Consider the following 16,295-nt stretch of genomic DNA (forward strand, 5'->3'; position numbering starts at 1 on the left):
TTCCCCTTTAAATTAAACTGCTACTTACTTAGAAGCTACTGTCAATTGCCACTAAAAATTTACTCCAGCCTCCAAATGGTTTAAAGAGAATAACCCTTAAAACTCACCCACTTACCAAACTCACGAATGCCACTCTATGCTGCTGCACTCTGTGGCGCAACCGCATAGTCATGCCCCAGATGGGCAGAGAGGTGTTCATCAGAGAACTCCACAATGAGCACCCAGGAATTGTCATGATGAAGACAATTGCCAGGTCACATGTTTGGTGGCCAGGGATAGACGCAGATCTGGAACTTTGTGTTCGCAGGTGCAACACGTGTGCCCAGCTGGGCAATGCGCCCAGGGAAGCCCCCCTTAGCCCCTGGCCATGGCCTGCCAAGCTTTGGTCACACATCCATGTGGACTACGCAGGTCCTTTCATGGGAAAAATTTTTTTGGTTGTAGTAGACGCCTCTCCAAATGGATCGAGTGTGACATTTTAAATTCAAGCACATCCTCTGCCATGGTAGAAAGTCTACGGGCAATGTTCACTGCCTACGGTCTACCAGACATCTTGGTCAGCGACAATGGCCCGTGCTTCACAAGCACTGAATTCCAGGACTTCATGGCAGGCAATTGAATTAACCATGTCAGAACAGCACCATTCAAGCCGGCCTCAAACGGCCAGGCAGAACGAGCAGTGCAGATAATCAAACAGGGGATGCTCAGAATCCAAGGGGGTTCCCTACAAAGCCGCTTATCACGCTTCCTGTTGGCCTACAGATCCCGACCACACTCGCTCACAGGGGTTCCACCCGCAGAGCTGCTAATGAAAAGGACGCTCAAAACCCGGTTATCCCTTATACACCCCACCATGAAAGAAATTGTCGAGAGCAGGCACCAGTCACAATATGACTACCATGACAGGAATGCGAGGGCGTGATGTATTGATGTAAATGACCCTGGTTTTGTTCTCAACTACGCTGCAGGGCCCAAATGGCTCGCAGGCACTGTGATTGCCAAAGAGGGAAATAAGATTCTGGTAGTTAAACTTACCAATGGACAAATCTGTCCCAAACACATGGATCAAACAAAAAGGAGGTTCAGCAATCCCATAGAAGAAGCAGAGGAAGAACACGATATAGAGTTCACTCCACCACAGATGACCGAACACCGGAACCAAGGGGAGGAGAGCCCAATCACTGTGGGCAGTCCGGACAGGCCTGAGGCACCGCAAACAGCAGACACTCAGGTCAGCGCCCAACAACCGGAGCCCCAACTCAGGTGCTCTACAAGAGAGCGTAAACCACCAGAGAGACTCAACCTGTGATCCCAATAAGACTTTGGGGGGGAGGTGATGTCATGAATTCAACCAGCATTGTAACCCATGTATAAACTGACCCAAGTTGTACACTGTGAGAACAATGACCACTAGGTGGTGAACTTGTGGGAGACACTCCTAACCTGGACCTTCAGGAATAAAAGGGGAAGCTCCACTCACTTTCATCACTTGAGTGCTAAGGAATAAAGGACAGGTCACAGATTGACCTTCTCTCAAGCATGGGCCTCGCGTGCATTTATAATGTATAGTAAGGATGTATCACTTTAGGTCCCAGGTTTTTTGTTGGACCTCAGCCTTGAGCCGTCTGTAATCCTGTTTTGTTGCTCCCGCATTGGGTTGTTGTTTAAGGCTCAGCAATGTCCTGTGCTTGCGATCAATTAGCTCTTGGATCTCCTGATCATTCTCATCAAGCCAGTCCTGGTGTTTCCTGGTTGAGTAACTGAGTGTCTCTTTGCAGGCACTGATTATGGAGGCCTGGAGGGCAGACCAAGCGCTGTGGGCATTCTGCGTCTCGGGGTTGTCAAGGCACGCCAGGTTAGCTGTGAGGCGCTGGCTGTATAGGGCTCTCTTAGCTGGGTCCTTCAGTGCTCTGGCATTGACTTTTTTGTGGCACTGCTTCTGCTGCCCCCTCCGCTTTAGGGCTATGTTGATGTCGATGATGGATTGGATTAGGCGGCGGTCCATCCAGCAGTTGTCGGCTCCCGTCTTGGCGCGGGTGATGCGCACAGCCTTGCAGTCTGTAGACGATGGTGAACTCCCAGAGAGACCGTGCAGATCCAGATCTCATGATGCGTGTTTCTTGATACTTATAACTTCTCAGTTCTGGTGTCATTCTATTCAGAAAGATGTCAAGATGGTGATGAGGAGCACGCAAGGCAAGAAAGCTACAATCTATGATACCCTGGACCATGAGGAAGCCTGCAATGTGGGCAAAGCCTCATGCTCTTTTGTCCTGCTCATCTCTGTCTTTTGGGAATGTGATGTATGTGTTCCTCCTGGTGTAGAGAGCCTTGGTCACCTCCCTGACACAATGGCCACAGCAAACTACAAATGGTCACTAATGTCACCTGCTGCAGCCTGGAACAACCCCGTGACGTAGAAGGGCCATGGTGATCTTGACAGCCCTGGTTTGGGGCTCCAGTTGTGGCTGCAGTAGGTGTCAGCCTCCTTGGTAAAACAAAGGCTCCTCGCACATTGCTCCTCGATGTAGTTAAGGTACGAGGAGTGCTCACTGAAGACCTGCTGTGCGTATGGCCTCTTCTCCCAGCTACTCCTCTTCCTCCTCCAGCCCACAGGCAACCCTACCAAACCACCCATGGTTGGAGTAAAACTCTTTCAGAAGCAGAGAAAAGCAGTCGATCATTGGCACAGAACTCACAATTCACTCATGGATTGCCATAAATAGGCCAATAAAAGGCCCAGAAATTAACTTGTAGCTGAAGAGGACAAACCAGCAACTAACCTGTATGAAGCGCATGAGCCCATCAAACAGCACTCCTGCATGGTGCTTTTTGACTGTTAGCATCATGACCTGCTGGGAGAGTTTATTATACCGCGTGTCAGGAGCTGGGGCACACGAATTTAATAAAGCAGAAAAAAAGAAATAAAGACTTGCATTTATATGGCGCCTTTCACGACCTCAGGATGTTACCAAGTACTTTACAGCCAATGAAATACTTTTTTATTGAAGCATAGTTGTTGTTGTAATGAAAGGAAATACAGCAACCAAGTTGCGCACAGCAAGCTCCCACAAACAACAATGCGATAATGACCAAATAATCTGTTTGTGTTATGTTGATTGAGGGATAAATATTGGCTGGGTCACTGGGGATAACTCCCCTGTTCTTTTTTGAAATAGCGCCATGGGATCTTTTACGTCCAGCTGAGGGAGCAGACGGGCCTCAGTTTAACGTTTCATGTGAACGACAGAGGGTCCTACAACAAGCATAGGATCCTTGCTTAAATATAAAGGTTCTAGAACCAGAGTAGGACCCTTATTTAAATAGGTTAATAAGCTTTAATAAATCATTTCGGCGCGCACCTTGGGTGGCTACGGAGACGACCGCTTGAATATGGCAAGTACCGTTATTCCAGCACAGGATGGATGTCCATGAACCATCCACTATAGTAGATCTCTAGGTGCCTGTCCTACACCTGAAAAACAGGCGTGGTGTGATCGAATTTCTAGGCCATTGCATCCAGCCCACTATGACATATGGCTTTTCAATGCACTTTGGAATGGATTGATGCTCCCCACTTGAAAGTAAATATTTAAGAAATATATAGATAGCTTTAATTATTAATTTATGTTGGTTTTCTGACAACTGACGACTATAAACAAAAATTATCTCATCTGTAACTATGGCAACAGGCATGTCTAATGTGCGTTTACATTGACAGATTGTGAAGGTTTTCCTGTGAATTATTTTTTTAACATAAATATGTGCAGGTCACCAAAAAGCACATGACATGCCTAATGATCTGAGTTTAAATTTTTACATGACATTTATATGCTGTCCATTATCCACATACAAAAGCTACACAACTGAGTCTATTTTTGCATACAGCAGTGATATTTTGAATTATGCAGAAACTTGTTCCAATTTATGGGCTAGACTTTCCACTAGGTGGCTAAGGCCGAAAAAAATGGGCCTTGTTCTAGCATACAAACAGATGGGGGTGGAAACGGGTATGTAGTTGACATGATTTCCAAAACAGGCACCACAAAATTGAATTTATATCGATTCGGGTGCTAAACAGCCATCCTTTGCGGCTGCCTGAAACAAGTGCAAGTATCATTTAAATATGATAGTCATGGTCCTGCGCCTGAATCAGGATCCTTTTGTGAAATAGATGTCCGTGTGTGTCTGAAACTTCACTTCCTTTACCCGCCCAGAAAATCATGGCAGGCATAGTTGGCAAGCAGCTTTCACAAGTGGTATTTAAATCAATCCTAACCTCTATTAAGGTAAGTCTCTGGCTAGTCATTTTAGGCTTCTCGGTTGCCTTTGGGCTGCTTTGGCAAAAGTTTTTCTGAGTGGTACTCTTGTTCCTATGTCATTGGGGGAGGGAAAGGTTGTCCATGCTGGGCCAACAGGTAGTGCAAGGCTAAGCAGAGAGTAATGAGAGACATGTGGGGGTCCTTGTGCATGAATCCCAAAAAGTTAGTTTGCAGGTGCAGCAGGTAATCAGGAAGGCGAATGGAATGTTGGCCTTCATTGCAAAAGGGCTGGAGTACAAAAGCAGGGAGGTCCTGCTGCAACTGTACAGGGTATTGGTGAGGCCGCACCTGGAGTACTGCATGCAGTTTTGGTCACCTTACTTAAGAAAGGATATACTAGCTTTGGAGGGGGTACAGAGACGATTCACTAGGCTGATTCCGGAGATGAGGAGGTTACCTTATGATGATAGATTGAGTAGACTGGTTCTTTACTCGTTGGAGTTCAGAAGGATGAGGGGAGATCTTATAGAAACATTTAAAATAACGAAAGGGATAGACAAGATAGAGGCAGAGAGGTTGTTTCCACTGGTCGGGGAGACTAGAACTAGAGGGCACAGCCTCAAAATACGGGGGAGCCAATTTAAAACCAAGTTGAGAAGGAATTTCTTCTCCCAGAGGATTGTGAATCTGTGGAATTCTCTGCCCAAGGAAGCAGTTGAGGCTAGCTCATTGAATGTATTCAAATCACAAATAGATAGATTTTTAACCAATAAGGGAATTAAGGGTTACGGGGAGCGGGCGGGTAAGTGGAGCTGAGTCCACAGCCAGATAAGCCATGATCTTGTTGAATGGCGGAGCAGGCTCGAGGGGCTAGATGGCCTACTCCTGTTCCTAATTCTTATGTTCTTATGTTCTTATGTTAGGAGACTTGGCTTACCTTGGTTAACCTTGTGAGGTCATTGCTTCGGACACTGACCCACTCTGCCACCTCTGCTCACTCGCACCTTGCTGCTTGCCTTGATATCTTTCTGTTGCCTGCTGAATTTCAATTGTCTCTCCTCCTGCCGGCATCATCCACCAATATCGCCAATGCAGCATCAGGAACACGGGGGGCCCTTGCAGCTTCTCCTGTGCCTGTCATTGTCACAATCTTCAGTTACTTACAGCCAAAGTGCACATCCCCTTTAAGAGGTGCAGACTACTTTTAACATGCAATACTGATGCTACTATTAGGCAAACAGCCAATGAACAGCACGCGTAGTACTGGCAGCTCACCTATTGTATTAAAATTCATCAGGTGGACAAATTTTGGGCCTTAGTAACATTCACTCTGAGCGTGGTGTCCATTCTGCATCCGAAAACAGGCTTAAACCTATTTCTATCCCCATGACATCTACTAAACATGGGTTTAATCTATACATTTACAAATGACATTTACAACAGTGACTACACTCCAAAAATACTTCATTACTTTGCTGTAAAGCACTTTGAGACATCGCGGTGGTCGTGAAAGGCGCTATATAAATGTACTCTTCCTTTTTTTTCTTTCTATGACCAATATACGACGCAGACCAAACTCCCACAAAGATAACGCGGAGAAAAAACTCACCTTTAAGAATATACATTGAGCAGTTGGGCACACAGTTAGGGCAGGAAACCCATCTTCATCAAATGAAAACAGAAAATGCTGGAAATACTCAGCAGGTCAAGCAGCATCTCTGGAGAGAGAAACAGAGTTAACGTCTCAGGTCGCTAACCTTTTGTCAGAACAGGCAGATATTAGAAATAAACAGCTTTTGAGCAAGCACAGAGCCAGGGAAAGGAGAGGGGTCGGGTCTATAATAGGGTGGAGGGCAGGAATAGTTAAATGACAGTGCTGCAAGGCAAAATGAGATGATAATGAGATAAGTAATTCCTCCATGTTCCTATAAACAACTGCAACTGAATACTACCCATTGTCAATTTAAGTAACATCAATATTTTGGTTCATCTATAATTTATGTGTTAGATAATAGCATTAAAAGCTTTATGTCTCCCGCAATGAAGTGGACTTAAAAACGTGATTCACGGGATGATTGTGCCATGATAAGTGTGACTTTGAAATCTAGTTTTACTCCACTGCACATGGTTGATGTAAATATATTAGATCGATAAGGTTAGATTGGATGGTAAACTGGAAAGGTCCAACTAGATTATGAAATTTACACGACGTGGAAAATATTAACACTCCTTCCCTCACCTGGTGAGAACCAGACTTTAATAATCACTTAAAATACAGCTGTTAAAATAGAGCGTGAGATTTCCCCGCCTGCCTCACGTGCCAATCCCGCTGACTGCAATTTTAAATTGCTGGCACCAAGAACATCCGCTCAAAACTGGTGGGGTACTACTTTAAATATGCAGATCGGGTCCCGATGACATCATTAGGACCTGACTGTCATTTTAAGGTTAGCCTGAGTGGGGAAATGGCTGTGGCTTTCCTGACAGGCTGAAGTAGAAAGGTCAGCAATAGAAGAGGCCGTTTCAGGTAAGTTTATTTCATTCCTTTGTGGGGTCAGAAGGAGCAGGAGTGCTCCTCCAGGCTACACAAGGGAAGTGTAGCCTATCTGCAAAAACTTGCTTCCCACCCACTTCCCAAACGATTGACAGCTTGGAAATCCCCCATCCCCAGCCCACCACTACCCCATCCTTGCACTTAGCATAGACCCGGCCGGCAGCCTCTAAGACACTCAATTTTACTGGCCAGGCAATTGGTATAGGCTATCTTCTTGGGTGTTAAAGAAACAAGCCTGAAGGCTTTGTGTCTTAATGCAAGGAGTATCCGTAATAAGGTGGATGAATTAACTGTGCAAATAGATGTTAACAGATATGATGTGATTGGGATTACGGAGACGTGGCTCCAGGATGATCAGGGCTGGGAACTCAACATCCATGGGTATTCAACATTCAGGAAGGATAGAATGAAAGGAAAAGGAGGTGGGGTAGCATTGCTGGTTAAAGAGGAGATTAATGCAGTCGTTAGGAAGGACATTAGCTTGGATGATGTGGAATCTATATGGGTAGAACTGCAGAACACCAAAGGGCAAAAAACGTTAGTGGGAGTTGTGTACAGACCTCCAAACAGTAGTTGTGAAGTTGGGGAGGGCATCAAACAGGAAATTAGGGGTGCATGCAATAAAGGTGCAGCAGTTATCATGGGTGACTTTAATATGCATCGAGATTGGGCTAACCAAACTGGAAGCAATACGGTGGAGGAGGATTTCCTGGAGTGCATAAGGGATGGTTTTCTAGACCAATATGTCGAGGAACCAACTAGGGGGGCAGGCCATCTTAGACTGGGTGTTGTGTAATGAGAGAGGATTAATTAGCAATCTCATTGTGCGAGGCCCCTTGGGGAAGAGTGACCATAATATGGTGGAATTCTACATTAGGATGGAGAATGAAACAGTTAATTCAGAGACCATGGTCCAGAACTTAAAGAAGGGTAACTTTGAAGGTATGAGGCGTGAATTGGCTAGGATAGATTGGCGAATGATACTGAAGGGGTTGACAGTGGATGGGCAATGGCAGACATTTAGAGACCGCATTGATGAACTACAACAATTGTACATCCCTGTCTGGCGTAAAAATAAAAAAGGAAAGGTGGCTCAACCGTGGCTATCAAGGGAAATCAGGAATAGTATTAAAGCCAAGGAAGTGGCATACAAATTGGCCAGAAATAGCAGTGAACCTGGGGACTGGGAGAAATTTAGAACTCAGCAGAGAAGGACAAAGGGTTTGATTAGGGCAGGGAAAATAGAGTACAAGAGGAAGCTTGCAGGGAACATTAAGACGGACTGCAAAAGTTTCTATAGATATGTAAAGAGAAAAAGGTTAGTAAAGACAAATGTAGGTCCCCTGCAGTCAGAATCAGGGGAAGTCAAAATTGGGAACAAAGAAATAGCAGACCAATTGAACAAGTACTTTGGTTCGGTATTCACTAAGGAGGACACAAACAACCTTCCGGATATAAAAGGGGTCAGAGGGTCTAGTAAGAAGGAGGAACTGAGGGAAATCCTTATTAGTCGGGAAATTGTGTTGGGGAAATTGATGGGATTGAAGGCCGATAAATCCCCAGGGCCTGATGGACTGCATCCCAGAGTACTTAAGGAGGTGGCCTTGGAAATAGCAGATGCATTGACAGTCATTTTCCAACATTCCATAGACTGTGGATCAGTTCCTATCGAGTGGAGGGTAGCCAATGTAACCCCACTTTTTAAAAAAGGAGGGAGAGAGAAAACAGAGAATTATAGACCGGTCAGCCTGACATCAGTAGTGGGTAAAATGATGGAATCAATTATTAAGGATGTCATAACAACGCATTTGGAAAGAGGTGACATGATAGGTCCAAGTCAGCATGGATTTGTGAAAGGGAAATCATGCTTGACAAATCTTCTGGAATTTTTTTAGGCTGTTTCCAGTAGGGTGGACAAGGGAGAATGAGTTGATGTGGTGTATTTGGACTTTCAGAAGGCTTTCGACAAGGTCCAACACAAGAGATTAATGGGAAAGTTAAAGCACATGGGATTGGGGGTAGTGTGCTGATTGAGAACAGGTTGTCAGATAGGAAGCAAAGAGTAGGAGTAAATGGGTACTTTTCAGAATGGCAGGCAGTGACTGGAGGGGTACCGCAAGGTTCTGTGCTGGGGCCCCAGCTGTTTACATTGTACATTAATGATTTGGACGAGGGGATTAAATGTAGTATCTCCAAATTTGTGGATGACACTAAGTTGGGTGGCAGTGTGAGCTGGGAGAAGGATGCTATGAGGCTGCAGAGTGACTTGGATAGGTTAGGTGAGTGGGCAAATGCATGGCAGATGAAATATAATGTTGATAAATGTGAGGTTATCCACTTTTGTGGTAAAAACAGAGAGACAGACTATTATCTGAATGGTGACAGATTAGGAAAAGGGGAGGTGCAACGAGACCTGGATGTCATGGTATATCAGTCATTGAAGGTTGGTATGCAGGTACAGCAGGTGGTTAAGAAAGCAAATGGCATGTTGGCCTTCATAGCAAGGGGCAGGGAGGTGTTGCTACAGTTGTACAGGGCCTTGGTGAGGCCACACCTGGAGTATTGTGTACAGTTTTGGTCTCCTAACTTGAGGAAGGACATTCTTGCTATTGAGGGAGTGCAGCGAAGGTTCACCAGGTTGATTCCCGGGATGGCGGGACTGACATATCAAGAAAGACTGGATCAACTGGGCGTGTATTCACTGGAGTTCAGAAGAATGAGAGGGGATCTCATAGAAACGTTTAAAATTCTGACGGGTTTAGACAGGTTAGATGCAGGAAGAATGTTGCCAATGTTGGGGAAGTCCAGAACCAGGGGTCACAGTCTAAGGATAAGGCGTAAGCCATTTAGGACCGAGATGAGGAGAAACTTCTTCACCCAGAGAGTGGTGAACCTGTGGAATTCTCTACCACAGAAAGTTGTTGAGGCCAATTCACTCAATATATTCAAAAAGGAGTTAGATGTAGTCCTTACTACTAGGGGGATCAAGGGGTATGGCGACAAAGCAGGAATGGGGTACTGAGGTTGCATGTTCAGCCATGAACTCATTGAATGGCGGTGCAGGCTCGAAGGGCCGAATGGCCTGCTCCTGCACCTATTTTCTATGTTTCTATGTTTCTATGGTCGTTCTGCTCAGGAAGTCGGCCAGCGGCATGTGAATGAGGCCAGGCCAATAATATCTTCTGGTCCTCCCACACCCACTCCTGGATGGGCTGCTCGCTCACTAGGCTGCTTTCCTACCCGTGAGTTAAAGTATTTAAGAGTGTGATATTTTCAATTGTCCATCAAAGATGGTGTATCAATTATGGTTTTGCAGGCAATACATGTAGTCAGAAACTTGTGGACTGCAGAATCTGTGCTCTATGTGAGCTCTCCATGTGTAGTGAAGGTTTGCGATATGATCATTCTCCTTTTAGCTCAGTTGTGTACTGAGGCTAAACTTACACCTAATTAGCTGAATTAAGTTGGTGTCAGTGTGACTAATTTGACTTCTCAAAAGATTTGATTCAGGAATCTGTCAGAAGTTATTTTTTTCGCATTAATTGAGCAAATAAATAATACCTGGGGGGTAATTTTAACTTTGTTCACTAGTGTAAAACAGGTGATAACGAATTAGTGGTCCATTTTATGTTTCCCATTTTATATTTTGATTGAAGTCAATCGGGAGAGATGTAAAATGGGCTGCCAACTCGCTATCACCAATTTACACTATGGCACAAAATCCAAATGACCCCCACTGAGCCCAAATTAAAATATAGGGCTAGACTTTCCACTATGGTCTCTATCGCCCAAAAATGGACGATATGGCCTTAGTGCTTTTTTTATTTTTTATGATCCCTGGAATATCACTCATTTTAAAAACCGCTAGTTTCGCCTTTTTAATTTGGGCGATAGCCTTAGCGATGTATTTAGTCGTGCAAGGCTAGCAACCACAGCAACAGCCTTCTGCGCATGCACGTTTTTCTTTCAGGCAAAGAACTTTTCCCACGGGGGTTGACAGAGAGAACAAGGGACCTGGTCCCCATCAATAACATTATAGAACCTTTCTTTTATTCTAGCCCCTGTTGCTTTATAAAATAAAGTCTATCAGCTAACTGAGGTGAACTCCATTTCCTTCCTCATGGGATGACATACCCTAGTTTTGCTTCTACTTGTATTGTGGACCAGAGGGGAAAAGATCCATGATTTATTAACTCTGACATTACAGCAATGTACTTGTATGTAACTTTTCTCATTTTATTCTCCCATCTCTATTCTGCAGCATGTGATTAGTGATCAATACTGGTTGAGAAAGTATAGGCCCCATCACTATAAATCGCTATAAACGCTCTTAATTTGTCCTCAAGAAATACAAATGTGATTAGATGATTGGCAAGAGTCAATAAGGCCCTTAAAATCACTCACAAATTGATTCTCCTGACAGCCTTTTACTACAGATCCTCCCCGTAGTACTGAGTAGTGCTGAGTTATTGCAGCTTTTCTTCAGCGTATTTTTGGGCCAGTGATCATTTGGGTGAATTGTGGGCGAAATGCCGAAAGTAGCGCTCGGCCATAATCTGGGCCATAATCAAGCGCAAGTTTCCATTATAAGCACTATTCTTGGCCTTGCACGAAGAGGACATCATATTTTTTTTTAAGTAGGCCGGGCGATGCAGCTCATTCATGTATACTGAAAGTTGGGCCGGCGATAAATGGGCTATAATCGGGCACTAGTTTCCACTTTTCAGCAAATATGGGCGATAGCCTACATCTCAGCTCTTATATGGGCTGGAGTGAGTGGGGAGGGGGGAGTACCTCCCGGAACCGCCCGCTGACATCCTCTGGTGGCCAAGCAGTGCAAGTGGCTTCCCACCTGCTGAGATGCCAGATTGGTGCAGGTGGGAGTCGGCGCGAGCAGGGGGAAGGACTACTGCGTGGAGGCTGTTCTAACCCCGATGATAGGTATGAAGAATGGAAAAAAAAGGTTAGTGACCCATAGTTTAAAAAACATTTTCACAGCAACTTACCTGGATGGGGTCCCCTGAAGGTGTTCCGGTGTTTTTTTCTGCCATGATTTTTATTTGCAGGTCTTCCACCCTCTCTGGGCCCAACTCCATCCTCGGCAGCACTTGGGCGGCAAGAGCCTTTGCCGCCGAGATTGAGAGCTCCCGCCTGCTGCCGCCCAGATTGACGGTGTAAGCCGTTGTTTGGCCACTGGGTAGTATTGCTACCTCTTTGAGAGGAATCTCCAGGCAAAGTACCGCCCGGTCTCTCGGCGGCCATCGCCGCTCCTTTGGGCGGCACTTGGGCAGGCCTTGGCCTTCACCAATTTCGGCCCCATGAAGTAATCAGAACTGTTATTATGTTTCAACTACAGAATTTTAAAGAGCAAAGAGAATAAGTTTACAAATTTATTAACACACGCACTTCTATAAAGTCTACCGATAAACACCATAAATGACTTTTTAAGGACCATTGAACCAGTTTTGGCAAAGTGCATGTAATTGTTCCTGTATGTGCAGCCCGCTACAAAAATTGGAATCTTCTCCATTACCGTGAAACCATTTCACACAACTTAGGTTTGCCACAGCTAGGTGGATGTTTTTGCTGCTTGAGAAGTGTGAAGAAACCATTTTGTGATTGGTTGGTTTTCTATGTATCTCACAACATTGTATGTAGAGGAGTCTTGCACTCAACCCTCATTTTGTTCATTGACTCTTCAAATCTACAACAACAAAAAGCACGGTTAACCCTTTCTTTGCATCAGAGTAAAATATGCCACTAAATAACTTCAGAGTACTCGCAGTTTAAGCTGTAATCATTTTATAACCATGCACTAAAATATCAGCAGCAACATCCACTTGAGTTCAGAAAGGTTGTGTTTATTAGCACATAATGGTGACAAACTGCTTCATTTATTCACTTGTTCGGTGCTAGTAATGGCTTTTCCTTGATGCACTGATCCACATCTAAAACTGGTTAAATATTAAAGACTCTTTCGTAAGCACGGAGAACTAACTCTCATCTATTATAGGAACAGGAGTAGGCCATTCAATGCCTCAAGCCTGCTCCGCCATTCAATTAGATCACAGCTGAGCTATATTTTAACTCCATCTACCCACCTTTGCTTCATATCCCTTGACACCTTTACCGAACAAAAATCTATCTATCTCTGTTGTGAAAGCTCCAATTGTCCCAGTGTCAGCAGCCTTTTGGGGGGGAGAGAATTCCAGATTTCTCCTACTCTTTATCTATTATCTACTATTATTCTCTTAAGTGTGTAACAAAGTAGTTTAAAGCTAATTCTAAATTATACTAAAGATTATGGTGTCTCAGAGGTCCTTGTGCAATGAATTCAAAAGCAGTACCCTCGTTTCTTTAATAAAGTACCCGGTGTCAACAAACAAATCCTGCTGCTTCCCTAAAGCAGCTCAAAGCTGTAGCACTGCTATATCATCCCCAATGAAAGCTCACTTCTGAGCATTCTGTCATTGCCTTTGCGCCTCCGAGCACTTTGGCTTGATCGTATTTATCGAGGAACCCAGAAAAAGCAACGTGCTGTGGCACATTATCGATAGTTCACACAGTTAAAACCCAGCGCACGTAATTGCTCCAAGTTCACTGAGACTTGGTCTGAAAGAGCAATAGCAGCCATTAGAGTTTCCTGCCGCAAGCCTGCTGCAGACACATTTTTATCATTCGCCCACTCCTCCAGCTAGCTTGGTGGGTAAGAGTGCAGCACGGACTCGAAGTTGGATCGCGCCCGAAAACGGTCTGCAGGGGGCGGGCCACACGCTCCGAGTGCCCGTTCCCATGGTCGCAGGCGCCACGTTAAATTTGTGCTGCCAGTTTACTCTACAGCTACCGGCGCTAGTCATCGGGAAGGTGGAAAATCGAGCTTCACCAAAGGGTAGCCAGCATCTCTTAAAGGGGCAGTGCATGGAAAGGCTGTGAAGATCTAAAATGACTTGAAGAGGTACAGAGTGAGGACCGAGGTCCTCCGATGCAGCTGTAGAGACCCTGCTCCAGGCTGCCGTAAGAACATAAGAATTAGGAGCAAGAGTAGACCATACGGCCCTTCGAGCCTGCTCCGCAATTCAATAAGATCATGGCTGATCTTCGACCTCAACTCCACTTTCCCGCCCGATCTCCATATCCCTTGATTCCCCTAGAGTCCATAAATCTATCTATCTCAGCTTTGAATATACTCAACGACTCCGCATTCAAAGCAATTTGGGGGAGAGAATTACAAAGATACACACCCCTCAGTGAAGAATTCCTCCTCCTCTCGGTCTTAAATGATTGACCCCTTATCCTGAGACTATACCCCCTAATTAGAGACTCTTCAGCCAGGGGAAACAACCTCTCAGCATCTACTCTGTCAGTCCCCCTCAGAATCTTATATGTTTCAATGAGATCACCTCTTATTCATCTAAACTCCAGAGAGTAGAGGCCCAATCTACTCAATCTCTCCTCTTAGGACAACCTTCTAATCCTAGGGGTTAACCTAGTGAACCTTCATTGCACAGTCTCTATGGCATGTATGCCCTTTCTCAGATAAGGAGACTAAAACTGTGAACAGTACTCCAGGTATGGTCTCACCAAAGCCCTGTACAATTGTAGTAAGACTTCCTTACTTTTGTACTCCAACCCCCTTGCAATAAAGGCCAACATGCCATTTGCATTCCTAATTGCTTGTGCATGCTAGCTTTCTGTGTTTCCTGTTCGAAGACACCTAAGCCTCTCTGAACACCAACATTTTTTTTTAAATTCTGTTTTTCAATTCTTCCTACATTTCCCCACATTATAATCCATCTATCACCTTTATGCTCATTCACTTTGTTGTGTATGCATGCCTGTTTGCTGTGTGATGTCTGTAACACTGTTATGCAACACTGAATGTACCCTTACACTGTACACACCTTACCTGTACACCAGAGGGTGCTGCTTCTGGAGATCTAAGGGTTACCTGCACACTGCAGGTAACCCAGTATAAAAAGGAACTCACAGCTTGTGGTCCTCACTCAGGAGCTGCAAATAAAGGACTACAGGTCTACACAGTTTAAGTATCATATCCTGCCTCATGGAGTCCTTACTAAAGGTGCCTACATACACTACAACTGGCGACGAGAATATGAGGTCACGAACCACATGCTCAGCATGTCGAATCTCAGCATCTTTCAGCAATTTACCGATGGGGAAGATTGGGACACTTTTGTAGAAAGATTGGAACACTTAAGGAGACTGGCTGCACCGTGAGACTTTAGCGACCACCTAAATGAAGCACTAAGGGACTCTAAACCGACGAGAGCAGTGCACCGCATGGATACTTCTAAGGGCAGAAACGCTGCCCTGAGTCCCGCAATCCTGAGTCCGCCACATGGGGCAAACCAGACGTGTGAGCGACAGCAGCCAGAGAGACTGACACAGTCTGCGTAAAGGTGACCAGACCCCTCAGTGCTCAGTCATGCCCCATCCATCAACGTAACCCAAAAGGAGACGGTGCCCAAATTAGACTTAAAGGACGCAGGTTCTGACCCCAGTCCAAATCTTAGCAGGGAAACTACGCAAAATTACCCAGCCTCATTACAATCCGGCAGATTTACATATTCAGTGGATCATTACAATTTAAAATCTATTTAATACTTACTCTTGCAGAAGCAACCAGGCTGTTCCACTTCTTGCGGCACTGGTTGGATTCATGCCTATCATGGAACACTGACGACACTACATCGGTGATCTCGCCTCATATTTTCTGATATATCCGGAGTGGAGGTGTCACATGCCCACCCTGGGATAATTCGCCCCACCGCGTCTCGACTTTATTGACCAATGCATCATTTTCTTCGTCAGAGAAGGGTTTTGCCATCCTTCTCCCTGCAACCTCCTGCAGATTCCATCCCGAACCCTCGTGCGACATCTCCATAATTTTTATCTTTCTAATGATTTACAACAATCTTTCCACTTTATAACTAACTCCTTCACAGGAAACCACAGGGCCCACCAGTGCCGCTACAAAGACTATGCATGCAAAGAGAAAAGGCACCTTCAAAGCATGTGCAAAAAAAGCTGTACTCACCGCGTCTCTGATGAGTTGACTGATCACCGGGCTTCGACACAGATGAAGATGAAGTTGCTCAACCCCTGGAAGGAGAGTATGGAACTCATACATGCTCCACCGAAAGTTCTCCGTGGGCGATAAAAGTATCTATGGAGAGCGACACAGGGGCAAGTCAGTCTGTGATGAGCCAAGCGACCATTGAAGAACTTTGGATGAATCCCGCCAATCGACCACAACAGCATCCTGTCCAAGCGAAACTGCCCCCAGGTCTCCGGGCTCCGGCAATCGACCTCGAACATGGATCCATCACTGCATCCAGAGGTTCCACTGTCCAGCGCGGCAACGACTCCGCTGCACCATGGCGAAATCTCCAGGGCCGAGGATCAAAATTCCACTTTCCGGGCTGAGGCAGCACTCCAAAAGAGGAACATCAACAAAA

The sequence above is a fragment of the Pristiophorus japonicus genome, chromosome 15 (genome assembly GCF_044704955.1).
Source record: "Pristiophorus japonicus isolate sPriJap1 chromosome 15, sPriJap1.hap1, whole genome shotgun sequence".
In the NCBI taxonomy this organism is placed as follows: Eukaryota; Metazoa; Chordata; class Chondrichthyes; family Pristiophoridae; genus Pristiophorus; species Pristiophorus japonicus.